The sequence below is a fragment of the Glycine max genome, chromosome 4, assembly GCF_000004515.6.
Source record: "Glycine max cultivar Williams 82 chromosome 4, Glycine_max_v4.0, whole genome shotgun sequence".
Classification (NCBI taxonomy): domain Eukaryota; kingdom Viridiplantae; phylum Streptophyta; class Magnoliopsida; order Fabales; family Fabaceae; genus Glycine; species Glycine max.
In genome coordinates, this window is record NC_016091.4 from 24,888,903 (window position 1) to 24,902,128 (window position 13,226).

The window sequence follows — 13,226 nt, forward strand, 5'->3', positions numbered from 1 at the left end:
CATCATCATGATCATCATCAAAACATCAAAGGCAATTGCATCTACAAAGACGACGTTAGTCTCTATGTGCTATCATGCTTTGAGTCTTAGAGATAGCAATAGAAGTGTGGGACCAAATGGTTCCCGCATGTCATCAGGCCTGCTGCCTTTGGATGACAAAAGGCGCAGAAGAAGACATTAGTCTCTGCGTGCTATCATGCTTTGAGTCTTAGAGATAGCAAAAGAAAGTTTAAAAAGGCGGGACCAAATGGTTCCCGCATGTCATCGAGCCCATCGCCTCTGGATGACAAAAGGCACAGAAGACAATGTTAGTCTCTGCGTGCTATCATGCTTTGAGTCTTAGAGATAGCAAAAGAAGTGCGGGACCAAATGGTTCGTGCATGTCATCGGGCCCGCCGCCTCTAGATGACAAAAGGGGCAGAAGACAATGTCAGTCTCTGCGTTCTATCATGCTTTGAGTCTTCGAGATTGCAAAAGAAAGTTTAAAAGTGCGAGACCAAACGGTTCCCGCATGTCATCGGGCCCGCTACTTTTGGATGACAAAAGGCGCAGAAGACGACATTAGTCAATGCGTGCTATCATGCTTTGAGTCTTAGAGATAGCAAAAGAAATTTTTAAAATGCTGGACCAAATCGTTCCCGCATGTCATCGGGCCCACCGCCTCTGGATGACAAAAGGCGCAGAAGATGACGATTGTGTCTACGTGCTATCATGCTTTGAGTCTTAGAGATAGCAAAAGAAGTGCGGGACCAAATGGTTCCCGCATGTCATCGGGCCCACTGCCTTTGGATGACAAATGGTACAGAAGACGACGTTAGTCTCTGCGTGCTATCATGGTTTGAATCTTAGAGATAGCCAAAGAAGTGCGGGACCAAATGGTTCCCGCATGTCATCGGGGCCGTTGCCTTTGGATGGCAAAAGGCGCAGAAGACGACATTATTCTCTGCGTGCTATCATGCTTTGAGTTCTACAGATAGCAAAAGAAAGTTCAAAAGTGTGGGACAAAATGGTTCCCACATGTCATCGAGCCCGCCGCCTCTGGATGACAAAAGGCGCAAAAGACAACGTTTGTCTCTGCATGCTATCATTCTTTGAGTCTTCGAGATAGCAAAGGAAAGTTTAAAAGTGCAAGACCAAATGGTTCCTGCATGTCATCGGGCCGACCGCCTCTGGATGACAAACGACGCAGAAGACGACGTTAGTCTCTACGTGCTATCATGCTTTGAGTCTTGGAGATAGCAAAAGAAGTGCGGGACCAAATGGCACCCACATGTCATCGGGCCCGTTGCCTTTGGATGACAAAGGCGCATAAGACGATGTTAGTCTCTGCGTTCTATCATGCTTTGAGTCTTAGAGATAGCAAAAGAAGTGTGGGACCAAATGGTTCCCGCATGTCATCGGGCCCGCCGCCTCTGGATGACAAAAGGCGCAGAAGACGACGTTAGTCTCTACGTGCTATCATGCTTTGAGTCTTAGTGATAGCAATAGAAGTGTGGGACCAAATGGTTCACGCATGTCATCAGGCCCGCTACCTTTGGATGACAAAAGGCCCAGAAGACGACATTAGTCTCTGCGTGCTATCATGCTTTGAGTCTTAGAGATAGCAAATGAAAGTTAAAAAATGCGGGACCAAATGGTTCCCGCATGTCATCGGGCCCACTGCCTTTGGATGACAAAAGGTACAAAAGCCGATGTTAGTCTCTGCGTGCTATCATGGTTTAAGTCTTAGAAATAGCCAAAGAAGTGCGGGACCAAATGTTTCCCGCATGTCATCGGGCCCGTTGCCATTGGATGACAAAAGGCGCAGAAGACGACATTAGTCTCTGCGTGCTATCATGCTTTGAGTTTTGCAGATAGCAAAAGAAATTTTAAAAGTGTGGGACAAAATGGTTCCCGCATGTCATCGATCCCGCCGCCTCTGGGTGACAAAAGGCGTAAAAGACAACGTTAGTCTCTGCTTGCTATCATGCTTTGAGTGTTCGAGATAGCAAAAGAAAGTTTAAAAGTGTGGGACAAAATGGTTCCCGCATGTCATCGGGCCAACCGCCTCTGGATGACAAAAGGCGCAGAAGACGACGTTAGTCTCTACGTGTTATCATGCGTTGAGTCTTAGAGATAGCAAAAGAAGTGAAGGACCAAATCGTTCGTGCATGTCATCGGGCCCGCTGCCTTTGGATGACAAAAGATGCAGAATACGATGTTAGTCTCTGCGTGCTATCATGCTTTGAGTCTTAGAGATAGCAAAAGAAGTGCGGGACCAAATGGTTCCCGCATGTCATCGGGCTCGCTGCCTCTTGATGTCAAAAGGCGCAGAAGACGACGTTGGTCTCTGCGTGCTATCATGCTTTGAGTCTTAGAGATAACAAAAGAAGCGCGGGACCAAATGGTTCCCGTATGTCATCGGGCCCGCTGCCTTTGGATGACAAAAGGCGCAGAAGACGATGTTAGTCTCTGCGTGCTATCATGCTTTGAGACTTAGAGATAGCAAAAGAAGTGCGGGACCAAATGGTTCCCGCATGTCATCGAACCCGCGGCCTCTGGATGATAAAAGGCGCAGAAGACAATGTCAGTCTCTGCATGCAATCATGCTTTGAGTCTAAGAGATAGCAAAAGAAAGTTTAAAAGTGCAGGACCAAATGGTTCCCACATGTCATCGGGCCCACCGCCTCTGGATGACAAAAGACGCAGAGGACGACGTTAGTCTCTACGTGCAATCATGCTTTGAGTCTTGGAGATAGCAAAACAAGTGCGGGACCAAATAGCACCTGCATGTCATCGGGCCCGTTGCCTTTGGATGACAAAAGGCGCATAAGACGACGTTAGTCTTTGCATTCTATCATGCTTTGAGTCTTAGAGATAGCAAAAGAAGTGCGGGACCAAATGGTTCCTGCATGTCATCGGGCCCGCCGCCTCTGGATGACAAAAGGCGCAAAAGACGACGTTAGTCTGTACGTGCTATCATGCATTGAGTCTTAGAGATAGAAAAAGAAGTGCGGGACCAAATGGTTCCCGCATGTCATCAGGCCCGCTGCCTTTGGATGAGAAAAGGCGCAGAAGACGACATTAGTCTCTACGTGCTATCATGCTTTGAGTCTTAGAGATAGCAAATGAAAGTTTAAAATTGCGGGACCAAATGGTTCCCGCATGTCATCGGGCCAACTGCCTCTAGATGACAAAAGGCGCAGAAGACGGCGTTAGTCTCTGCATGCTATCATGCTTTGAGTCTTAGAGATAGCAAAAGAAGTGCAGGACCAAATGGTTCCCGCATGTCATCGGGCCCGCCGCCTCTGGATGACAAAAGGAGCAGAAGACAATGTCAGTCTCTGCGTGCTATCATGCTCTGAGTCTTCGAGATAGCAAAAGAAAGTTTAAAAGTGCGGGACCAAATGATTCCCGCATGTCATTGGGCCCGCTGCCTCTGGATGAGAAAAGGCGCAGAAGACAACGTTAGTCTCTGCGTGCTATCATGCTTTGAGTCTTCAAGATAGCAAAAGAAAGTTTATAAGTGTGGGACAAAATGGTTCCCGCATGTCATCGGGCCCACCGCCTCTGGATGACAAAAGGCGCAGAAGACGACGTTAGTCTCTACGTGCTATCATGCTTTGAGTCTTAGAGATAGCAAAAGAAGTGCAGGACCAAATGGTTCCCGCATGTCATCGGGCCCGCTGCCTTTGGATGACAAAAGACGCAGAATACGACGTTAGTCTCTGCGTGCTATCATGCTTTGAGTCTTAGAGATAGCAAAAGAAGTACGGGACCAAATGTTTCCCGCATGTCATCGGGCCCGCTGCCTCTTGATGTCAAAAGGCGTAGAAGACGACGTTAGTCTCTGCGTGCTATCATGCTTTGAGTCTTAGAGATAACAAAAGAAACGCGGGACCAAATGGTTCCCGCATGTCATCTGGCCCGCCGCCTCTGGATGACAAAAGGCGCAGAAGACGACGTTAGTCTTTACGTGCTATCATGCTTTGAGTCTTAGTGATAGCAAAAGAAGTGTGGGACCAAATGGTTCACGCATGTCATCAGGCCCGCTGCCTTTGGATGAGAAAAGGCGCAGAAGACGACATTAGTCTCTACGTGCTATCATGCTTTGAGTCTTAGAGATAGCAAATGAAATTTTAAAAATGCGGGACCAAATGGTTCCCGCATGTCATCGGGCCAACTGCCTCTGGATGACAAAAGGCGCAGAATACGATGTTAGTCTCTGCGTGCTATCATGGTTTAAGTCTTAGAGATAGCCAAAGAAATGCGGGACCAAATGGTTCCCGCATGTCATCGGGCCCATTGCCATTGGATGACAAAAGGCGCAGAAGACGACATTAGTCTCTGCGTGCTATCATGCTTTGAGTTTTGCAGATAGCAAAAGAAAGTTTAAAAGTGTGGGACAAAATGGTTCCCGCATGTCATCGATCCCGCCGCCTCTGGGTGACAAAAGGCGCAAAAGACAACGTTAGTCTCTGCTTGCTATCATGCTTTGAGTGTTCGAGATAGCAAAAGAAAGTTTAAAAGTGTGGGACAAAATGGTTCTCGCATGTCATCGGGCCAACCGCCTTTGGATGACAAAAGGCGCAGAAGACGACGTTAGTCTCTACGTGTTATCATGCGTTGAGTCTTAGAGATAGCAAAAGAAGTGAAGGACCAAATGGTTCCAGCATGTTATCGGGCCCACTGCCTTTGGATGACAAAAGATGCAGAATACGACGTTAGTCTCTGCGTGCTATCATGCTTTGAGTCTTAGAGATAGAAAAAGAAGTGCGGGACCAAATGGTTCCCGCATGTCATCGGGCCCGCTGCCTCTTGATGTCAAAAGGCGCAGAAGACGACGTTAGTCTCTGCGTGCTATCATGCTTTGAGTCTTAGAGATAACGAAAGAAGCGCGGGACCAAATGGTTCCCGTATGTCATCGGGCCCGCTGCCATTGGATGACAAAAGGCGCAGAAGACGATGTTAGTCTATGCGTGCTATCATGCTTTGAGACTTAGAGATAGCAAAAGAAGTGCGGGACCAAATGGTTCCCGCATGTCATCGGGCCCGCCGCCTCTGGACGATAAAAGGCGCAGAAGACAATGTCAGTCTCTGCATGCAATCATGCTTTGAGTCTAAGAGATAGCAAAAGAAAGTTTAAAAGTGCAGGACCAACTGGTTCCCGCATGTCATCGGGCCCACCGCCTCTGGATGACAAAAGACGCAGAGGACGACGTTAGTCTCTACGTGCTATCATGCTTTGAGTCTTGGAGACAGCAAAAGAAGTGCGGGACCAAATAGCACCCGCATGTCATCGGGCCCGTTGCCTTTGGATGACAAAAGGCGCATAAGACGACGTTAGTCTTTGCATTCTATCATGCTTTGAGTCTTAGAGATAGCAAAAGAAGTGCGGGACCAAATGGTTCCTGCATGTCATCGGGCCCGCCGCCTCTGGATGACAAAAGGCGCAAAAGACGACGTTAGTCTGTACGTGCTATCATGCATTGAGTCTTAGAGATAGAAAAAGAAGTGCGGGACCAAATGGTTCCCGCATGTCATCAGGCCCGCTGCCTTTGGATGAGAAAAGGCGCAGCAGACGACATTAGTCTCTACGTGCTATCACCCCTTGAGTCTTAGAGATAGCAAATGAAAGTTTAAAATTGCGGGACCAAATGGTTCCCGCATGTCATCGGGCCAACTGCCTCTAGATGACAAAAGGCGCAGAAGACGGCGTTAGTCTCTGCATGCTATCATGCTTTGAGTCTTAGAGATAGCAAAAGAAGTGCAGGACCAAATGGTTCCCGCATGTCATCGGGCCCGCCGCCTCTGGATGACAAAAGGAGCAGAAGACAATGTCAGTCTCTGCGTGCTATCATGCTCTGAGTCTTCGAGATAGCAAAAGAAAGTTTAAAAGTGCGGGACCAAATGGTTCCCGCATGTCATCGGGCCCGCTGCCTTAGGATGAGAAAAGGCGCAGAAGATGACATTAGTCTCTGCGTGCTATCATGCTTTGAGTCTTAGAGATAGCAAATGAAATTTTAAAAATGCGGGACCAAATGGTTCCCGCATGTCATCGGGCAAACTGCCTCTGGATGACAAAAGGCGCAGAAGACGATGTTAGTCTCTGCATGCTATCATGCTTTGAGTCTTAGAGATAGCAAAAGAAGTGCGGGACCAAATGGTTCCCGCATGTCATCGGGCCCGCCGCCTCTGGATGACAAAAGGCGCAGAAGACAATGTCAGTCTCTGCATGCTATCATGCTTTGAGTCTAAGAGATAGCAAAAGAAAGTTTAAAAGTGCAGGACCAAATGGTTCCCACATGTCATCGGGCCCACCGCCTCTGGATGACAAAAGACGCAGAGGACGACGTTAGTCTCTACGTGCTATCATGCTTTGTGTCTTGAAGATAGCAAAACAAGTGCGGGACCAAATAGCACCCGCATGTCATCGGGCCCATTGCCTTTGGATGACAAAAGGCGCATAAGACGACGTTAGTCTCTGCATTCTATGATGCTTTGAGTCTTAGAGATAGCAAAAGAAGTGCGGGACCAAATGGTTCCTTCATGTCATCGGGCCCGCCGCCTCTGGATGACAAAAGGCGCAGAAGATGACGTTAGTCTGTACGTGCTATCATGCATTGAGTCTTAGAGATAGCAAAAGAAGTGCGGGACCAAATGGTTCCCGCATGTCATCAGGCCCGCTGCCTTTGGATGAGAAAAGGCGCAGAAGACGACATTAGTCTCTGCGTGCTATCATGCTTTGAGTCTTAGCGATAGCAAATGAAAGTTTAAAATTGCGGGACCAAATGGTTCCCGCATGTCATCGGGCCAACTGCCTCTAGATGACAAAAGGCGCAGAAGACGGCGTTAGTCTCTGCATGCTATCATGCTTTGAGTCTTAGAGATAGCAAAAGAAGTGCGGGACCAAATGGTTCCCGCATGTCATCGGGCCCGCCGCCTCTGGATGACAAAAGGAGCAGAAGACAATGTCAGTCTCTGCGTGCTATCATGCTCTGAGTCTTCGAGATAGCAAAAGAAAGTTTAAAAGTGCGGGACCAAATGATTCCCGCATGTCATTGGGCCCGCCGCCTCTGGATGAGAAAAGGCGCAGAAGACAACGTTAGTCTCTGCGTGCTGTCATGCTTTGAGTCTTCAAGATAGCAACAGAAAGTTTAAAAGTGTGGGACAAAATGGTTCCCGCATGTCATCGGGCCCACCGCCTCTGGATGACAAAAGGCGCAGAAGACGACGTTAGTCTCTACGTGCTATCATGCTTTGAGTCTTAGAGATAGCAAAAGAAGTGCAGGACCAAATGGTTCCCGCATGTCACCGGGCCCGCTGCCTTTGGATGACAAAAGATGCAGAATACGACGTTAGTCTCTGCGTGCTATCATGCTTTGAGTCTTAGAGATAGCAAAAGAAGTACGGGACCAAATGGTTCCCGCATGTCATCGGGCCCGCTGCCTCTGGATGACAAAAGGCGCAGAAGACGACGTTAGTCTGTACGTGCTTTCATGCATTGAGTCTTAGAGATAGCAAAAGAAGTGCGGGACCAAATGGTTCCCGCATGTCATCAGGCCCGCTGCCTTTGGATGAGAAAAGGCGCAGAAGACGACATTAGTCTCTGCGTGCTATCATGCTTTGAGTCTTAGAGATAGCAAATGAAAGTTTAAAATTGCGGGACCAAATGGTTCCCGCATGTCATCGGGCCAACTGCCTCTAGATGACGAAAGGCGCAGAAGATGGCGTTAGTCTCTGCGTGCTATCATGCTTTGAGTCTTAGAGATAACAAAAGAAACGCGGGACCAAATGGTTCCCGCATGTCATCGGGCCCACTGCCTTTGGATGACAAAAGGCGCAGAAGACGACATTAGTCTCTGCGTGCTATCATGCTTTGAGTCTTACAGATAGGAAAAGAAAGTTTAAAAGTGTGGGACCAAATGGTTCCCGCAAGTTATCGGGCCCGCCGCCTCTGGATGACAAAAGGCGCAGAAGACAACGTTAGTCTCTGCGTGCTATCATGCTTTGAGTCTTCGAGATAGCAAAAGAAAGTTTAAAAGTGCGGGACCAAATGGTTCTCGCATGTCATCGGGCCCACCGCCTCTGGATGACAAAAGGCACAGAAGACGACTTTAGTCTCTACGTGCTATCTGTCGCAACGTGCCCTTTTGCGGGCGAGCGAGGGCGAGGCTCACGGGTGCGCTTTCCAAAGGAGGAAAGGTGCGCGGAGTCGCCACCAACGTTTATTTGTGGGAAACGTCGAAAAAACCGAAGGAAACTAGTGAAAATGAAAATTTTAAGTTCGGGAGTTGTATTTACGTTTGAGGAAGGTATTAGCACCTCTTACGTTTGTCTCGAAGGACAACAGCTTGTTTTTCAGAATTGTGGAAATTGTGTTATCTTAACTTTATTTCTTTTTTATTTTTGAGGTCGACAAAAGCGGGGCTTTTGCTCCTAGGTACCCTCCATCGAAGAGGAAATCAGACCTACGTAGTTCTTTCTTATGCGTGAATCCAGTGATTGATTTTTTACTTGAGGGGTGATCATTTTAAGTCGTTGGACCTTAAAAATGATCCTTTTTACTTAGTAAGAAACTGAAATGATAAACTTTAAAAAAACCTATTTTTGTGGACGAGCTTGACTAGGCGAGTTTGATTTTAGCCTTAGTTTCACTTTAGTTATTAGTCAATTCAATTAAGAATGAGAAATCCCAAAGAGAAAACGGCCGATTGATTTTTCGCTTTTACTTTACCAAAAGGTATTTTTTTATTATTATATTATTATTTTACCTCTTTTTTTATTTCCAACGTGGTTACGGCACAACCGAACGGTCGGAATTCATTTTAACCGAAATTAACGGATGATACAATTCAAACGATCGGTGGAAATTTATTTTATTTTTAGATTAGGCGAGAAATGACTTAAATAAATGGCTTAAGCACGTCAAAAGGGGGTATAAAAAGCAAATGAAAACGAGAATAAAAATACATGAAACAAAATGTGGACCACCACGGGTACATATAATGAATTAAAAAAGCTCGGTTTAAGGTACTTACCCGTTGAAGACTGAAGAAAACGAAGAACAAACGATGAATCTTGCAGAACGGTCGAGAATCTTCGCGTAATTACTCACGGAAACGTTACGGAAGCGCCTCAGCTTGGATTTTCTTCACGGAAATAATTTTCCTCAGCAATTTCGAGAGAGGGAGAAGTGCCAAGAAGGCTGAACCCTTTTCTTCTTCACTCCTCCCCCTATTTATAGCAAAATAGGGGAGGAGCTTGCCACCCAGCTCGCCCAGGCGAGCAAGGTTGCTTCCTCTAGAAGCAACAACCTTCTGGAGGAAGGATCTGGAAGGCCCAAGTGAGCCAGATTGCTATTTGTACCCCTCTTTTTACTAAATGCACTCCCCTTCTATTTTTTTGGTAATTCTTTTTCCGTAACGTTACGAAACTTCACAAATTTCGTAACCATACTTATTTTTCTTCCGCAAGGTTACGAATCCTTATGGATTATGTATTTACTCTTTTTTAGCTTTCGAAGAAGTTACGAAAACTTACGGATTGCGCAAAAACTACTCTTTTCGATTTCCGCCATATTACGGAATTTTACGGATTGCGCAAGCCTGCTTCCTTTTGATTTCTGACACGTCTCGGGACTTCATTGATTGTGCAACAAAGGACGCCAAGTGTCTCGAAGCGGCCAATCAAAGGTTGTATATCATCAAATAAAAATCCCCGGACGAAATTAGGGTATGACAGTTGCCCCTCTTTTCTTACCTCTCATAGGAGATAAGAGGAAAGCAAAGATAGGACACTGATTTCGTCCGTCCTGCCCTTTCCGTGATGACGACTCTCGTCTCTACTCCTTCTTTTTTTTCTTCTGCACAAAACAAAATACAAACAACAACCAGAACAACGAATATAATATATATATACACATATACACATATTCGGCGAAGGAACCGATCCGGAAAACAATAGAAGAACGTGTTTCCCAGTCACAAGAGGCTTCGCGCTTGATAATGGAGGACTCATAAGCAGCGCTAGGCAATGACATTCATGGGGCTCTGAAAAAGGTGGAGAATGGAGGATTGCCTTGAGGGTCCGCACTTAGGAAATCATGAAACGCACCTCCAAACTCGAAAGTGGAGGACACATGAACAGCGCTAGGCAATAAAATTCATGGGGCTCCGAAAAAGGGTGAGAATGGAGGATTGCCTTAAGGGTCCGCACTTAGGCAATCGTGAAAAACAGCTCCAAACTCGAAAGTGGAGGACACATGAACAATGCTAGGCAATAACATTCACGGGGATCCGAAAAAAGGGGAGAATGGAGGATTGCTTTGTGGATCCGCACTTAGGCAATCATGAAACACAGCTCAAAACTCGAAAGATGAGTACACATGAACAGCCATAGGCAATAACGTTCATGGGGCCCCGAAAAAGGGTGAGAATGGAGGATTGCCTTGAGGGTCCACACTTAGGCAATCATGAAACACAGCTCAAAACTCGAAAATGGAGGACACATGAACGAAAACGCAATTCATGGAGCTCCGAAAAAGGGTGAGAATGGAGGATTGCCTTGAGGGTCCGCACTTAGGCAATCATGAAACACAGCTCAAAACTCGAAAGATGAGTACACATGAACAGCCCTAGGCAATAACGTTCATGGGGCCCCGAAAAAGGGAGAGAATGGAGGATTGCCTTGTGGGTCCGCACTTGGGCAATCATGAAACACAACTCAAAACACGAAAGATGAGTACACATGAACAGCCCTAGGCAATAACGTTCATGGGGCCCCGAAAAAGGGTGAGAATGGAGGATTGCCTTGAGGGTCCGCACTTAGGCAATCATGAAACACAGCTCCAAACTCGAATGTGGAGGACACATGAACAACCCTAGGCAATAACGTTCATGGGGCTCCGAAAAGGGTGAGAATGGAGGATTTCCTTGAGGGTCCGCACTTAGGCAATCATGAAACACAACTCCAAACTCGAAAGTGGAGGACACATGAACAGCCCTAGGCAATAATGTTCATGGGGCTCCGAAAAAGGGTGAGAATGTAGGATTGCCTTGAGGGTCTGCACTTAGGTAATCGTGAAAAACAGCTCCCAACTCGAAAGTGGAGGACACATGAACAGCGCTAGGCAATAACATTCATGGGGCCCCGAAAAAGGGTGAGAATGGAGGATTGCCTTGAGGGTCCACACTTAGGCAATCATGAAACACAGCTCCAAACTTGAAAATGGAGGACACATGAACAGCGCTAGGCAATAACATTCATGGGGCTCCAAAAAAGGGGGAGAATGGAGGATTGCCTTGAGGGTTCGCACCTAGGCAATCATGAAACACAGCTCCAAACTCGAAAGTGGAGGACACATGAACAACGCTTGGCAATAACATTCATGGGGCTCCAAAAAAGGGGGAGAATGGAGGATTGCCTTGTGGGTCCGCACTTAGGCAATTATGAAACACAGCTCAAAACTAGAAAATGGAGGACACATGAACGAAAACGCAATTCATGGAGCTCCGAAAAAGGGTGAGACTGGAGGATTGCCTAGAGGGTCCGCACTTAGGCAATCATGAAACACAGCTCAAAACTCGAAAGATGAGTACACATGAACAGCCCTAGGCAATAACGTTCATGGGGCCCCGAAAAAGGGAGAGAATGGAGGATTGCCTTGAGGGTCCGCACTTAGGCAATCATGAAACACAGCTCCAAACTCGAAAGTGGAGGACACATGAACAACCCTAGGCAATAACGTTCATGGGGCTCCGAAAAAGGGTGAGAATGGAGGATTTCCTTGAGGGTCCGCACTTAGGCAATCATGAAACACAACTCCAAACTCGAAAGTGGAGGACACATGAACAGCCCTAGGCAATAACGTTCATGGGGCTCCGAAAAAGGGTGAGAATGGAGGATTGCCTTGAGGGTCCGCACTTAGGCAATCGTGAAAAACAGCTCCAAACTCAAAAGTGGAGGACACATGAACAGCGCTAGGCAATAACATTCATTGGGCTCCGAAAAAGGGGGAGAATGGAGGATTGCTTTGTGGGTCCGAACTTAGGCAATCATGAAACACAACTCAAAACTCAAAAGTGGAGGACACATGAACAGCCCTAGGCAATAACGTTCATGGGGCCCCGAAAAAGGGTGAGAATGGAGGATTGCCTTGAGGGTCCGCACTTAGGCAATCATGAAACACAGCTCCAAACTCGAAAGTGGAGGACACATGAACAACGCTAGGCAATAACGTTCATGGGGCTCCGAAAAAGGGTGAGAATGGCGGATTGCCTTGAGGGTCCGCACTTAGGCAATCGTGAAACACAGTTCCAAATTCGAAAGTTGGAGGACAGTTGAACAGCGCCTTAAGGAATAACATGCATGGGGCTCCGAAAAGGGGGAGATTGGCGGATTGCCTTGAGGGTCCGCACTTGGGCAATCTTGAAACACAACTCAAAACACGAAAGATGAGTACACATGAACAGCCCTAGGCAATAACGTTCATGGGGCCCCGAAAAAGGGTGAGAATGGAGGATTGCCTTGAGGGTCCGCACTTAGGCAATCATGAAACACAGACTCCAAACTCGAAAGTGAAGGACACAGGCACAGCCTTAGCCAATAACGTTCATGGGGCTCCGAAAAGGGTGAGAATGGAGGATTTCCTTGAGGGTCCGCACTTAGCCAATCATGAACCATAACTCCAAACTCGAAATTGGAGGACACTGAAATACTCTTAGGCAATAACGTTCATGGGGTTCGGATAAGGGTTGAGAAGGGAGGATTCCCTTGAGGTTCCGCATTTAGCCATTCTTAAACCAAAATTCCAAATTGGAAATGGGGGGCCCCATCACAACGCTTGGCCATTACCGTTCTGGGGGTTCGGAAAAGGGTGGAGAAGGGGGAATTCCCTGAGGGTTCCCCATTTGGCCATTCTTAAACCAAACTTCAAACTTGAAAATGGAGGACACATGAACAGCGCTAGGCAATAACGTTCATGGGGCTCCGAAAAAGGGTGAGAATGGAGGATTGCCTTGAGGGTCCACACTTAGGCAATCATGAAACACAACTCCAAACTCGAAAGTGGAGGACACATGAACAGCGCTAGGCAATAACATTCATGGGTCTCCGAAAAAGGGTGAGAACGGAGGATTGCCTTGAGGGTCCGCACTTAGGCAATCATGAAACACAGCTCCAAACTCGAAAGTCGAGGACACATGAACAGCGCTATGCAATAACATTCATGGGGCTCCGAAGAAGGG